At 41.4% G+C, this 12,781-nt stretch overlaps 4 non-coding genes across 4 annotated transcripts; 2 read left to right on the top strand and 2 right to left on the bottom strand.

Moving 5' to 3' along the window:
• Nucleotides 1–1,333: 1,333 nt before the first annotated feature.
• On the bottom strand, nt 1,334–1,406 carry TRNAV-AAC (transfer RNA valine (anticodon AAC)). The gene has a single exon. It is a non-coding gene; the product is annotated as a tRNA-Val (tRNA).
• A 3,769-nt stretch (nt 1,407–5,175) lies between these two features.
• On the bottom strand, nt 5,176–5,249 carry TRNAT-AGU (transfer RNA threonine (anticodon AGU)). The gene has a single exon. It is a non-coding gene; the product is annotated as a tRNA-Thr (tRNA).
• Nucleotides 5,250–9,923: 4,674 nt separating this feature from the next.
• Nucleotides 9,924–9,997, top strand: TRNAI-AAU (transfer RNA isoleucine (anticodon AAU)). Its single transcript has one exon. It is a non-coding gene; the product is annotated as a tRNA-Ile (tRNA).
• Nucleotides 9,998–11,638: 1,641 nt separating this feature from the next.
• On the top strand, nt 11,639–11,712 carry TRNAI-AAU (transfer RNA isoleucine (anticodon AAU)). Its single transcript has one exon. It is a non-coding gene; the product is annotated as a tRNA-Ile (tRNA).
• The last annotated feature ends 1,069 nt before the right edge of the window (nt 11,713–12,781 follow it).

Here is a 12,781-nt window from a genome sequence, read left to right as displayed (position 1 = left end):
TATCTAGTCAAAATATCCAGAATATGCGATCTGGTATGACTTAACCTCTAAGATAAAAAATCAGTTAAATTCCCCCAATAAGTCTGAAAGAATTCACATCAGAAAGATTCTGAGAATCCTCTTAGTCTACTGCTGGGACTATTGGGGGCAAATTCTGGGCCCCAGCTTCCCATCCGGAGAGCCCAGTCTCTGTCGCCCCCATGTGGTCACTAAACGCAGGCGCGGTTGTAAATTGAGCTGAACACTCTGGAGACAGTGTCATTTCCCTGAATGTGGGTCGAGAGGAAGCATGCTATTTCTTGTGTTATGCCCATTCCAAAAGAAAAATCATCCCTCTAAAGTGACTTCTAGCAAAATAGATCATGAAATACACACAAACAAGCCACCAAACTTTTCAACTTTTTTTATTTCCGGGAAATCCCTCAAACTGCTGGTATGTAACTGATTTCAGGAATGCTCCAGATCCTTCCTTTCATCCGAGACCGTTTCCGCCTGCTGGCCTCCCACTTAGGGCGGAGCTGGATGCCAGATGCTGAGTTTTAGGAGAACGTCGAGTTTGATTCCGCTGAAGAGGAGGTTCCCCGCATCAGCCAGGGCCGGGAGTCCGCCCTGGACCTGGGAGGGCTGGGGGTGAGAGGTGGGGGGTGAGCGGGGCGAGGGGGGACGGGTCTGGCATGTTCCACTGCGGTTGAATAGCCTAAAATCTAGCCCCACGGGGAAACAGTCCCAGAGGGTCTTTCTGGGCTGGTGGGAACGGAGGGGAAGGGCGCTCCCAAACATGCAGGTAAGAGCCTTCTTTCTCCAGAACAGGTACCCGGGGAGTTTTTGAGGACGGGAGTCTCCTCTTACCCGTCCTTCCGCCCCAGCTGCTCCCCACAACTCCTCTTTCCCCATCTACGCCTGATGAGCTTTGGAACTACTGGATGGTACTAATAGGAGTAATAACTGAACCGTTGTGCGATCGCTGTCTGGTTTCGAAGTGAAGCACTTTTCTCCCTCTGAAGATGGAGAAAGTCACTTTGCAGAAAACCCTTTCGTCCGAGGGAGACTGTCGCCCGCGCGGCGCAGGCCCGCTGCTGCAGGGGTCTCCTCCGGTTGACCCCAGGTTGGCCCCTCGGTCCTTCCGGCAGGAGGACGCCCAGGGCGGGAGGGAAAGAGCAGGGAGGAAGGGGAAACCCGGGCTTCAGGGCAGACGGCGTCCGGACAGCTTTTCGTTTTAAACCTCTGGGCCTCAAAAGAAGGGCAAATGTGGTATTTGTTTTGGAGTCTGGTACCACAAAAACAATGTACAGAGATTTCCTGCGGAAATGGAAAAGGACGCCGAGCCGAAGCCTGTTTCCGCCCGGTTTCGAACCGGGGACCTTTCGCGTGTTAGGCGAACGTGATAACCACTACACTACGGAAACCAGACGTGAAGGGTCAACAGGTGCCCTAGGTCCTCGAAATGTTTCCATTTTTCTTTCTTTTTTTTTTTTCCCTTTTTAAAATCAATAATAAATATAAGTAGAAATGCGTTTACCAAACATATCTACCACAATGTTCAGGAAAGCCTGTTTGAACAGCCAAAAAACTGGAATGGCCTTGAAGGCTTCCAAGAGAAAAGGACACCAAATCTAAGACTTAATAGATGAAAAGAAGTATGATGGCTACAGGTTAGTAAGGGAATTTTTTTTTCTTGGTAACTGAACGAAATGGGAATAATCTTCGGGGTGGAGGGGGTGGGAATCCAAGCATTTGAAGCAAGTCATGGAAAGAAATAAGACTAAATGGTGATTTATGGTCCAAATTAAAGGCAAGATGGATGTGCCTCCCAAAGAGGGGAAGGTATATTTCAATTTGAATCTGATGAGAGAGGGAGTGGAGACTAATCTTTAATTTTTGGAGTGTAGATGCCATCTATAGCTACACTGAAAGTTAAATTTTTTAAAAAGTGTGATTTACATACATTAAAATGCTCTAAACTTAAGGGTACTTATAGCTCAGTGGGGGAAAACATGTGACAATTCATTGATTGAATAAGCTCAGCAAATAACAACCTGGATAAACATAAAGAAAACTATAACTAGCCAAATTATGTTGAAATTCTTGAAAAACAAAGATTAAAAACATCTTAAAAGCAGCTCTAGGGAAATGATACTATATCTTAGGTTAAGTAAAGATTAAATGGAATAAGAAATATTAATTCAAAGGAAGGTAGAAAAGGAGAAACAGAGAACAAGTAGGATAAATGGAAAACAAATAATGATATCAACTTAGACCCATATATATAATTGCTTTTAATGTAAATGGAATAAACAATTAAAAGGCATAAATGGGCTGGCTAAATAGTAAAATAAAACAAAGAAAAACAAGAGCCTTTTGTGTCCTTCTTACAAAAAATATACTTGAAAAATAAGACAACAGGTTGAAAATAAAGTGTTCGGGAGCTATGCAAACACCAACCATTAGAAACCTGATTGACAAACAGAGGAGACATCAAAGTACAAAGTAAGACCAAAGATAAAGAACATTTCATAATGATAAAGTGATCAATTCAGCAAGAAGACAAGTCAATTCTTATATAAAGCAAAACTGAGAAAACTAAAACAAGAACTACAATAAGCACAGCTATGGTTGGTGATTTTAAAGATCACTTTTAGTAGCTGATGAGAAACTTACAGAAAAGAGGAAATCAGTAGGAATAGAGAGGATGAGCCATAGCTAGTAGCTATTCAACTTGACCTAGCTGATATTTATCACACAGTACATCCAACTACTGCAGAATTCTCATTATTTTCAAGTGCACATTAAACATACACCAAAACAAAAAGGGCCCCCAAACAAGTCTTAATAAATTTAAAAGGATTCAAACAATTTAAAAAAATGTTTTCTGACAATAACAGAATTAAACTTGAGGTCAATATCAAAATGATAACTAAAAAATTTCTAATACTGGGAAACTTGAGCAGTACACTTCTAAGTAAAATATAAGTGCAATGGAAACTGGAAAATACTTGGAACTGAAAGAATGAAAATACAACACACAACTAAAGTAGTGCTTAGAGGAAAATGTATAAGTTTAAATGCATATATTAGAAAAAGAAGAAAGGTTTAAGACTGGGAAATTTTAGGGAAGAAATGATGTTTTGTATTTTAAGCCAGAGATATATGTCTTCTGGGTTAAGAATGACTTCAGATGGCCAGTCTTGAAGACAGGGAGAACAGGAAGAGGCTGTTAGAGACTGTAGTGAAGAAGGTCCAAATAAGAACCAAGTAGATGAACAGAGAGAAAAACATCTCACGTATGTTGAATGTAAATCAGGAAGACTGTGATAATTTGATTGGTGGGGTAAGGCAGCAGGAAGAGTCGAGTTTAATAATAGATTTCCAGTGGAAATAATGATCAGTTGAGTTCATGGTGTATGGTGCAAATGGTACTCATGTGAAATCCTGGTGGCAATGGAAATGTGAGTTTGAAATTAGGCAGAGACCTCTTTCAGACATGGATATTTTGAAAGATCAGCTCTAGGCAGGCAGCCAAGGAACGGTCAGCTCCAGAGACTCCTCTTTCCCTAACATCTTCCCTTATTACCATGCCTTACTTTTCCACATTTTCAAGGGACATTCCATTTGAATTCATTCACCAAACTATCCAGTGTCCAACATGGGATGTGCATACCTGGACATGAAGAAGAAAGAATCACACAGCTGGCTTAAGACAATGCCAGTTGTACCCTCAGAACACAAAAGAGGAGCTGTCCATTTGAGGATCCCAAGCCAGAGAACATTTAACGGGGAAGGAAGTTTGAATGAAGAGTACGGTAGGTCAAGAAAGAAATAATAGTTCAACTAGGGAGAAGTCCCTTTAACAAAGACACAATTGAGAATGTCCATGACTTGTTTAAAACTGTTTTATAGAATAACAACGTTTTATCCTTTAGACCTATTAAGTACTCAACACTTCTAGAGGTACAGGATTTCATTGATTAGATTCAACTCCATTTTAAGAGATTCTTTAAAATGTCAGTCTTCTGACACATTTGCATTCCCGGATGCTCAACAAAGGAGTAATTAATCTGTTGGGCCATGATAATGAGAAGCAAGAAGGTACTTAGGGTGCAATCATTGCTTGTAGAATTCTGTGCACATTACTAAGTATGGGGAAGTGGACATTTGTAGAGCCTAATTATTTTAAGATATATCTTAGAATGTTAAAAGAAACAGCAGATAAACAGAAACATCTTTGTTTTTAGGACTTAATATCTTTATCAGAACTTTTATGTAAAAATCTGTCTAGAAAAAAGTATAAGACTTCATTTGTCTCTAAACTCTTGCTAGATGCTTTATATGCTTTGTCACTAACCACTCTTCTTTGTCATTAACCATATTCTCTTTTCAAAAATGTAAGTGATGACCTAGAGTTCAGAATCACTTGAAAAGTAGCAACAGCTATTACAGTACTCAATGCAACATTTACATTGGGTGTTTTTTTTTTTTTTTTTAAAGCCCTTTCTTCCCCTCCCCTTACCTTCTTTAGGATGAGGCTAAGAGCAGAAATGCAAAGGAAAATGGAAGGTTTCCTAGAAGTGGTGAGTAGCAAGAACAGGTTCAATGACAGAGGATTTAAACTAATCACTTCTGACCATGGGTCTCTGTCTTCATACCCTATCCATTGCTCCTTAAAGATGCTTGATACTAATACTTCTACATATTACCTTGAAATTAGCAAAGCCATTAGCTATTTAATAGTCTATTAAAAAAAAAAAAACTTAAGTGCCAACCCTACTCCAAGTGTATCTGAGGTTGCAAAAAATAATTAAAGCTCTCCAGTAATCAGACAAATCTAAAGGATATCTGAAAGGGCATGTATTTAAAGCTGTTGAATCGCCTTCACTTGATTCCAATAATTAGACAAAGGGGCAAGGCTAGGCTAGTCTACCTATCCACTGCTAATATGATTCAGACAAATAATCGGAGTCATTAAATTACTTCTCGTCTATGTGTCAGGAATGCTTCTCGGGATATTATTTACCCTTTTACCTCTGTCCTCGTCTACAAAGTACCCCATTTTTCCCAAGCAAAGCTTAAGTCCTGAGTATTAGGATATTCATCCAGTGTCAATTCAAGTTAGTTTCTACTTACTTAGAGAAAAATATTTTCTATGAGGTGAAAAAATCGCAAAGACATACCTCCAACAGGCCCCGCTGGGATTCGAACCCAGGATCTCCTGTTTACTAGACAGGCGCTTTAACCAGCTAAGCCACGGAGCCCAACGTGGCAAGATCTTTAGTTACACATTATTTGAAGATAATTTCATATGTCTCTCTGCTATAATGAATTTAGAAATTGGTTTGCCGGGTGATGAAAGAGGGAGGAAAAAAAAAAGCAACTTTGTGTCAGTCAAAACCGAAGAAAAATGTTCTTTTGGGAGAATAAATACAGGTACTAGATTAAGATGACTATATCCTCTTGAGAAACTGTTTCAGAGTGGACACCACTGGATTCAACTAGACTATAAACTCTGGCAACGGGGGTGTGTGTGCGGGGGGCGGCGCGGGGACAAGGGGGGGTGTTGTATGAAGTATTAGGGGGTGGGGGAGTGTGTGTCAGAGACCTTTGTTGAAGCCCAAAAGAAAAAATGAAATGATCTTCTATTAACCACCATATTATTTTAACCACACCTGCTCTCTTCAACACATATTAGTGTCTTGAAGGAGGGGTTACTGGTCAAAGATACTGGTCAAAAGCATATATCTGACACAAGTTTTCTGAAAGAACAGTGGTGTGATGCACCTGTCAAATCACCCTCCAGAGTAGTGGCACGTATTTCTCCACTTCAGGAGTGTTGACTTCTAATGGCTTACAGCTGGGTTACTCTGGGCACTATCCTCATGAGAAAAGAGGAACCTTGCTCAAGAGTACACCAACCCTTGAGTGTAGCTCAAATCCAGCCTCAATTCAGAATATTACTAAAGGGCCATTTCAGGTTCAGATATCCTGGTAAGCTGAACTGAGGCTCCTTTTACAACACCAAGTTCAACTTCTGCCTCTTCCCAATCTTGTTTCCTTCACCCTCTCATTGCAGTCAATTCTAAGAGTGATCCCAATAAGACTCTAACACCATCTTACACCAGGCTCAAGGAGAAGCAATTGGTTATCTCTGAGGAATTTCAGCAGCAGCCATCCTCAGAAAAGGCTGCAGAGGGGTGGAGGAGGAGGCAAGCTCTGGCCCTGGAGCCAGCCTCCCCTGGGTCACTGCTTTGGCATCTCCATCTCCATCTCAATGTTTATTTCCCAGGGAACTGACCTTTAACACAAAGCAAGCAACTTCAGTCTACCATCTAAGTCCGACTAGGGCCCAGGTTCTCAAAAACCACTTAAACATACCAAGTACCTGAGTAGAATCAGAATGTCAGGTACTACTAATAATATTCTGCTATACAAACTTTCAGAATTTTCACCAAAGAACAAAACAAATGAAGACATCTACCAGTTGATTAAAAGATGTACAAAGTTAGTGAAAGGTGCTGAAGGGCCAGAAGAATCATTTAAATGTAGGATATTAAAAGCAAAATTTTAGTGAAATGGAAAGTAAGAAAAAAATGGCAGATTCAGCTAACCAAAGAGTATGATTCCCATTTCCAGGAAAAAAAAAAAAGTGAATACTAAGTATTGTATCAAAAACTTTATTTACTAGCAGTGCATAGCCAAAAGAATCTATGTAATATACATAGATACATATGCAAACAGGTCAATTCAGTTCAGTCCCTCAGTCCAGTCTGACTCTTTGTGACCCCATGGACTGCAGCACACCAGGCTTCCCTGTCCATCACCAATTCCTGGAGCTTGCTCAAACTCATGTCCATCAAGTCAGTGATGCCATCCAACCATCTTATCCTCTGTCATCCCCTTCTCCTCCTGCCTTCAATCTTTCCCAGCATCAGAGAAAGATTTTTCCAGTGAGTCAGTACTTTGCATCATGTGGCCAAAATATTGGAGTTTCAACCTCAGCATCAGTCCTTCCAATGAATATTCAGGACTAATCTATTTTAGGATTGACTGCTTTGACCTCCTTGCTGTACAAGGGACTCTCAAGAGTCTTCTCCAACACCACAGTTCAAAAGCATCGGTTCTCTGGTACTCAGCGTTCTTTATAGTCCAAATCTCAAGTCCATACATGACTACTGGAAAACCATAGCTTTGACTAGACAGACGCTTTGTTGGCAAAGTAATGTCTCTGCTTTTTAATATGCTGTCTAGGTTGGTCATAGCTTTTCTTCCAAGGAGTAAGTGTCTTTTAATTTCATGGCTGCAGTCACCATCTGCAGTGATTTTGGAGCCCCCCAAAATAAAGTCTCTCACTGTTTCCATTGTTTCCCCATCTATTTGCCATGAAGTGATGGGACAGGATGCCATGATCTTTTTTTGAATGTTGAGTTTTAAGCCAACTTTTCACTCTCCTCTTTCATTTTCATCAAGAGGCTCTTTAGTTCTCTTCATTTTCTGCCATAAGGGTGGTGTCATCCACATATATGAGGTTATTGATATTTCTCCTTGCAATCTGGATTCCAGCTTGTGCTTCATCCAGCCCAGCATTTCACATGATGTACTCTGCATGTAAGTTAAATAAGTATGGTGACAATATACAGCATTGACATACTCCTTTCCCTATTCGGAACCAGTCTGTTATTTGATGTCTGATTCTAAGTGTTGCTTCTTGACCTGCATACAGATTTATAAGGAGGCAGGGTAAGGTGGTCTGGTATTCTCACCTCTTGAAGAATTTTCCACAGTTTGTTGTGATCCACAAAGTCAAAGGCTTTGGCATAGTCAATGAAGCAGATGTTTTTCTGGAATTCTCTTGCTTTTTCTATGATCCAGCGGATGTTGGCAATTTGATCTCTGGTTCCTCTGCCTTTTCTGAATCCAGCTTGAATATTGGGAAGTTCAGGATTCATGTACTGATGAAGCTGGCTTGGAGAATTTTGAGCATTACTTTGCTAGCACGTGAGATGAGTGCAATTGTGCAATAGTTTGAACATTCTTTGGTATTGCCTTCTTTGGGATTGGAATGAAAACTGACCTTTTCCAGTCCTGTGGCCACTGCTGAGTTTTCCAAATTTGCTGGCATATTGGGTGCAACACTTTCATTGCATCATCTTTTAGGATTTGAAACAGCTCAACTGGAATTCCACCATGTCCATTAGCTTTGTTCATCGTGAAGCTTCCTAAGGCCCGTTTGACCTTGCATTCCAGGATATCTGGCTCTAGGTGAGTGATCACACCATCATGGTTATCTGGGTCTTGAAGATCTTTTTTGTATAGTTCTTCCATGTATTCTTGCCACCTCTTCATAATATCGTCAGCTTCTGCTAGGTCCACACAATTTCTGTCCTTTATTGTGCTCATCTTTGCATGAAATATTCCCTTAGTATCTCTAATTTTCTTGAAGAGATCTCTAGTCTTTCCCATTCTATTGTTTTCCTTTATTTCTTTGCATTGATCACTGAGGAAGGCTTTCTTATCTCTCTTGCTATTCTTTGGAACTCTGCATTCAGATGGGTATATCTTTCCTTTTCTCCTTTGCCTTTAGCTTCTCTTCTTTTCTCAGCTATTTGTAAGACCTCCTCAGACAATCATTTTGCCTTTTTTGCATTTCTTTTTCTTGGGGATGGTCTTGATCACTGCCTCCTATACAATGTCATGAACCTCCGTCCATAGTTCTTAAGGCACTCTATCAGATCTAATCTCTTGAGTCTATTTGTCACTTTCACTGTATAATCATAAGGGATTTGATTTAGGTCATACCTGAATGATCTAGTGATTTTCCCTACTTTCTTCAATTTAAGTCTGAATTTTGCAATAAGGAGTTCATGCTCTGAGCCACAGTCAGTTGCCGGTCTTGTTTTAGCTGACTGTATAGAGCGTCTCCATCTTCGGTTGCAAAGAATATAATCAATCTGATTTCAGTCCACTGGAGAAGGAAATGGCAAACCATTTCAGTATTCTTGCCTTGAGAACCCCATGAACACAGGTCAGTTGACTTCTAAAAACGCTACTATCCCTGACTTAACAGGAACAGTCGTGTTGGAAAGGAGGGAAGAAGTAGAATCCAGAAAAGAGCAGAGGGAGAATAGGGAATTAGCTCGTCTGCCGGCCCTTCCCTGGGTTGACCCCTGCCCGCAGGGTTCACCTCGCAGTTCAGTCTCTCGAAGGGGGTTTCCGGTCTCTTTTCACAGAGTTGTCCAACCCGGGCCTCCGCCCCTCTTCTGCTTTCAGATCCCAACGTTCCTCTCCGGTCCAGATAACTGACCTGACTCCCGACACCACCTGGTTTCGAGGGGGCCGGGTTAGAGGCTCTTGAGAAGTCATCCCCGAGGTTCTTTCGCTCCCGCTGACCGCAGCCGCTCCGTCGGGCGCCACCACGTGGTTGATGACCAACACTGCAACACCAAGACGTTCCTGCGCGCGGAGCGGAGACCTGCGGCTCACAGCTGCGGATTCCGGGTGGCGGGGCGGCAAAACCACCCAGAGGCCAGGCAGCGACAGGGTTCAGGTTCATGGGACCCGAGGCTTCCGAGGGAACTTAAAGATCTCCAGGAGTAGAGAGGAATCTGGATCTTGCGCGCCCGAGCCGAGTCCTTCGAGGCCTCTGGAGGCTTCGTGGTCAGTTCCGTGATGCACCCGTCGCGGTCTCAGGAAGCCCTGCCTGGGTACTTTGGCCTGAATCTTCTCGGGTCAGAATCCGAAGTTTGAGAACGTTTTAAAGTTTTCCGGAAGAAGGACACTTTCTTGAGGCAGAATGAGAACCTTTTTCATTCATTTTCTCGGCCAATGAGGAAAGACAAGAAAAAGAATGGAAGCAACTTGTTCTTCCTACCGTAAACTGCAAAACAATGCTGTTTAAGTGTCATTTGTAATTTGAAAAGTGTGAACGTTGTCCTGGCCGGTTAGCTCAGTTGGTTAGAGCGTGGTGCTAATAACGCCAAGGTCGCGGGTTCGATCCCCGTACGGGCCAAGGTTGTTTCTGTCTTTTGTACTTTAAGATTAGAAATTTGTGCGAACCTTTGTGCTAGTCTAAGAGTTCTGTATTTGGTATTGGAACTTCTTTGCTGAGGAGAGTCTGCAAACTTCCTTGCTAGCGGGTTCAAGAACCTGCTTAGGCATAGTGAACAGATCCCACTCCAATTAACAAAGCAGAACGATAGCAGAGACCTGGAAGCTAAAAGGTACAACAGAGGACCTTTCTTTGTTTATTTCATTTTGTTTTGTTTTCCATAAGGAAACTGTTTCTTGGAGAGAAAAAAAAAAAAATCAGAGGAAAAAGAGAAAAAAAAAAAAATCAATGTCTCTAGGGTATTTGCTGTCAGTATATCTCCTTTCCTTATTGGGGAACCAAGAAAAGGAAGTGAATCACTAAATAATACAGTAAAATTGCTAGAAAGAATTGCCCTGCCATAATAATATAGTGCACGTGGCTGATGCTCAGAGTTTTCCTTACCTGGGATAGGAGTTTTCAGATCCATGTTACATATTCAATATTAGAGCTGAGATTAATATTAATTGAAAATTGAAGCAATTAATATCCTGGGGTATAAATCAAGATGCTATAAACTTGGTTTTTTGAATAGGAGGGTCCTCAGAATATGGCCATCCACTAAAAAAATGATCAACACCGATTTTAAGGAGCAGTTTAGTGACAATGAAAAGGAAGTTCTCTAGGGTTAAATGATCAGAACGCTGACTCTAAACTCTGTCCTCCCTCAGTTATTTGTAAAACGAGGATGATTGTAACATTCACCTCATAAATTAGTTGTTATGTTTAAATATGTTAATTCATTTAAAGCACATAAATAGTCTTTGGTCCGCAATAATGGCTAAATAAGATTTTATTTACACCTGTGATGTCTAAATAGAAAGTACTGAAAAACTGGAATTGAAGTATTGCATAGCAACCTTAAAAAGCAAGTCCATTTTATTCTCACAACACCACTTTCATTCTCAAATTCAATGTATATTTTTTTCTACCTGTCCTAAGCATCAGCTCATTTTTTTCCCACCTCAGACCCAGTTCCTCATTTGTTCATGGAAGCTTTATTCATTACTATTCCGTGGGTTCATTTAGAGCTTTTTCACATTGAGTTTTTTTCTAGTTTATTATTAAGGTTATATACCTTTCATTTATCACTAGCATTATATTTCCAGTATTTGCTCTTGGAAAGAAGCTTTTAATTTTTGCTCAGGGATGGATGAGTGGGTGTTTGGATGGATGGATTTTCTTCCAAGCACTTATTCTTCTCATTTCCAGAGTCTGCAGGTAGAAAGACTCTTTACCCTTGTCTTACCATCTTTTACTGTGGTCTCCAAGATGCAAATATATCAAAGTCCTTACTATCAAATGTTCCAATTTGCCATTTTCATTAAAAATGGTTTTTGTACTTGTTACAAAAGAGTTTGCATTACAATATGCATTTGCATTGGTTCCAAGAAGGTATGTTCTGAAAGGCAAGATTCATTCTTGACCTTGATAGACATTTTTCTTTTGTTTCCCCTTAACAGAAGCGGACCCAGTATAAATAGGACTGATATTCCCCTTTGTGATAAATTCTAGAAGGTCAATGCAATTAAAACATTAAGGAAGAGCAGCAGTTTGCATGAGGGCAGGTTAGCTCAGTTGGTTAGAGCGTGGTGCTAATAACACCAAGGTCGCGGGTTCGACCCCTGTACGGGCCAGTTTTAAGTCTAACTGGGATCACCAACAATGCGAAGCAAGAATAGAAATTTCTATTTCTATAGAAGTTTCACCAGTTGTCATCGTTATGCTTAGGCTGCCTAGTTTTACAGCTATCTTTAAAATTGCAGCCTGAAGCACCTTAGGCAAAATGTTCTTTGCTCTTAACACAAAGGAACAGCATAGCCTCTCTTCTCAATCATTAAAGTGTGGTTATGACAATTTAGGTCCCTGCCTACCCCTGAACTTATAACAGCCAGCAGGGGAATGCTTCTGCGTATCCGTTTAAACCTAAATTTGTAAATCAATCATCTATGAAGGCATAGGATTTACATATTCATCTTATACTACTCATAAATTGCCCTGGAACTTAAAATGGGGGTAGGCAATGGCAACCCACTCCAGTACTCTTGCCTGGAGAATCCCATGGGCGGAGGAGCCTGGTAGGCTGCAGTCCATGGGGTCGCAGAGGGTCGGACACGACTGAGCGACTTCACTTGCACTTTTCACTTTCATGCACTGGAGAAGGAAACGGCAACCCACTCCAGTGTTCTTGCCTGGAGAATCCCAGCGACGGGGGAGCCTGGTGGGCTGCCGTCGGTGGGGTCGCACATAGTCGGACACGACTGAAGCGACTTAGCAGCAGCAGCAGCAGCAAAGTCTCCTGAGTTCTTCAGTTTATGCGTATAAACAGTGGATATTGGAACAAAATCAGCTTTTTAAGAAGGAAAAAGGGTGAAATGGATACCAGGTAGCAACTATGACCAGTAGTAAAGATTGCTCACTCTACACGTCTGCAACCCTGTTGCAATGTGCCTCCTGTACACTGAAACTGCAGCAGTAAACTCTCCAATTCTCAGATCTCCTTGTCACTAGGATTTCCTGTGTCACATAGCTTTTGCTGAGCAGATGTGCTTGTGTAAGACTCAGTTCAGTTCAGTCATATCCTGACTCTTTGCGACCCCATGGACTGCAGCACGCCAGGCTTCCCTGTCCATCACCAACTCTCGGAGCTTGCTCAAACTCATGTCCATTGAGTTGGTGATGCCATCCAACCATCTCGTCCTCTGT

Source organism: Odocoileus virginianus, unplaced genomic scaffold, assembly GCF_023699985.2.
Source record: "Odocoileus virginianus isolate 20LAN1187 ecotype Illinois unplaced genomic scaffold, Ovbor_1.2 Unplaced_Scaffold_29, whole genome shotgun sequence".
Lineage (NCBI taxonomy): Eukaryota > Metazoa > Chordata > Mammalia > Artiodactyla > Cervidae > Odocoileus > Odocoileus virginianus.
This window is presented reverse-complemented; position numbering and strand designations above follow the sequence as displayed.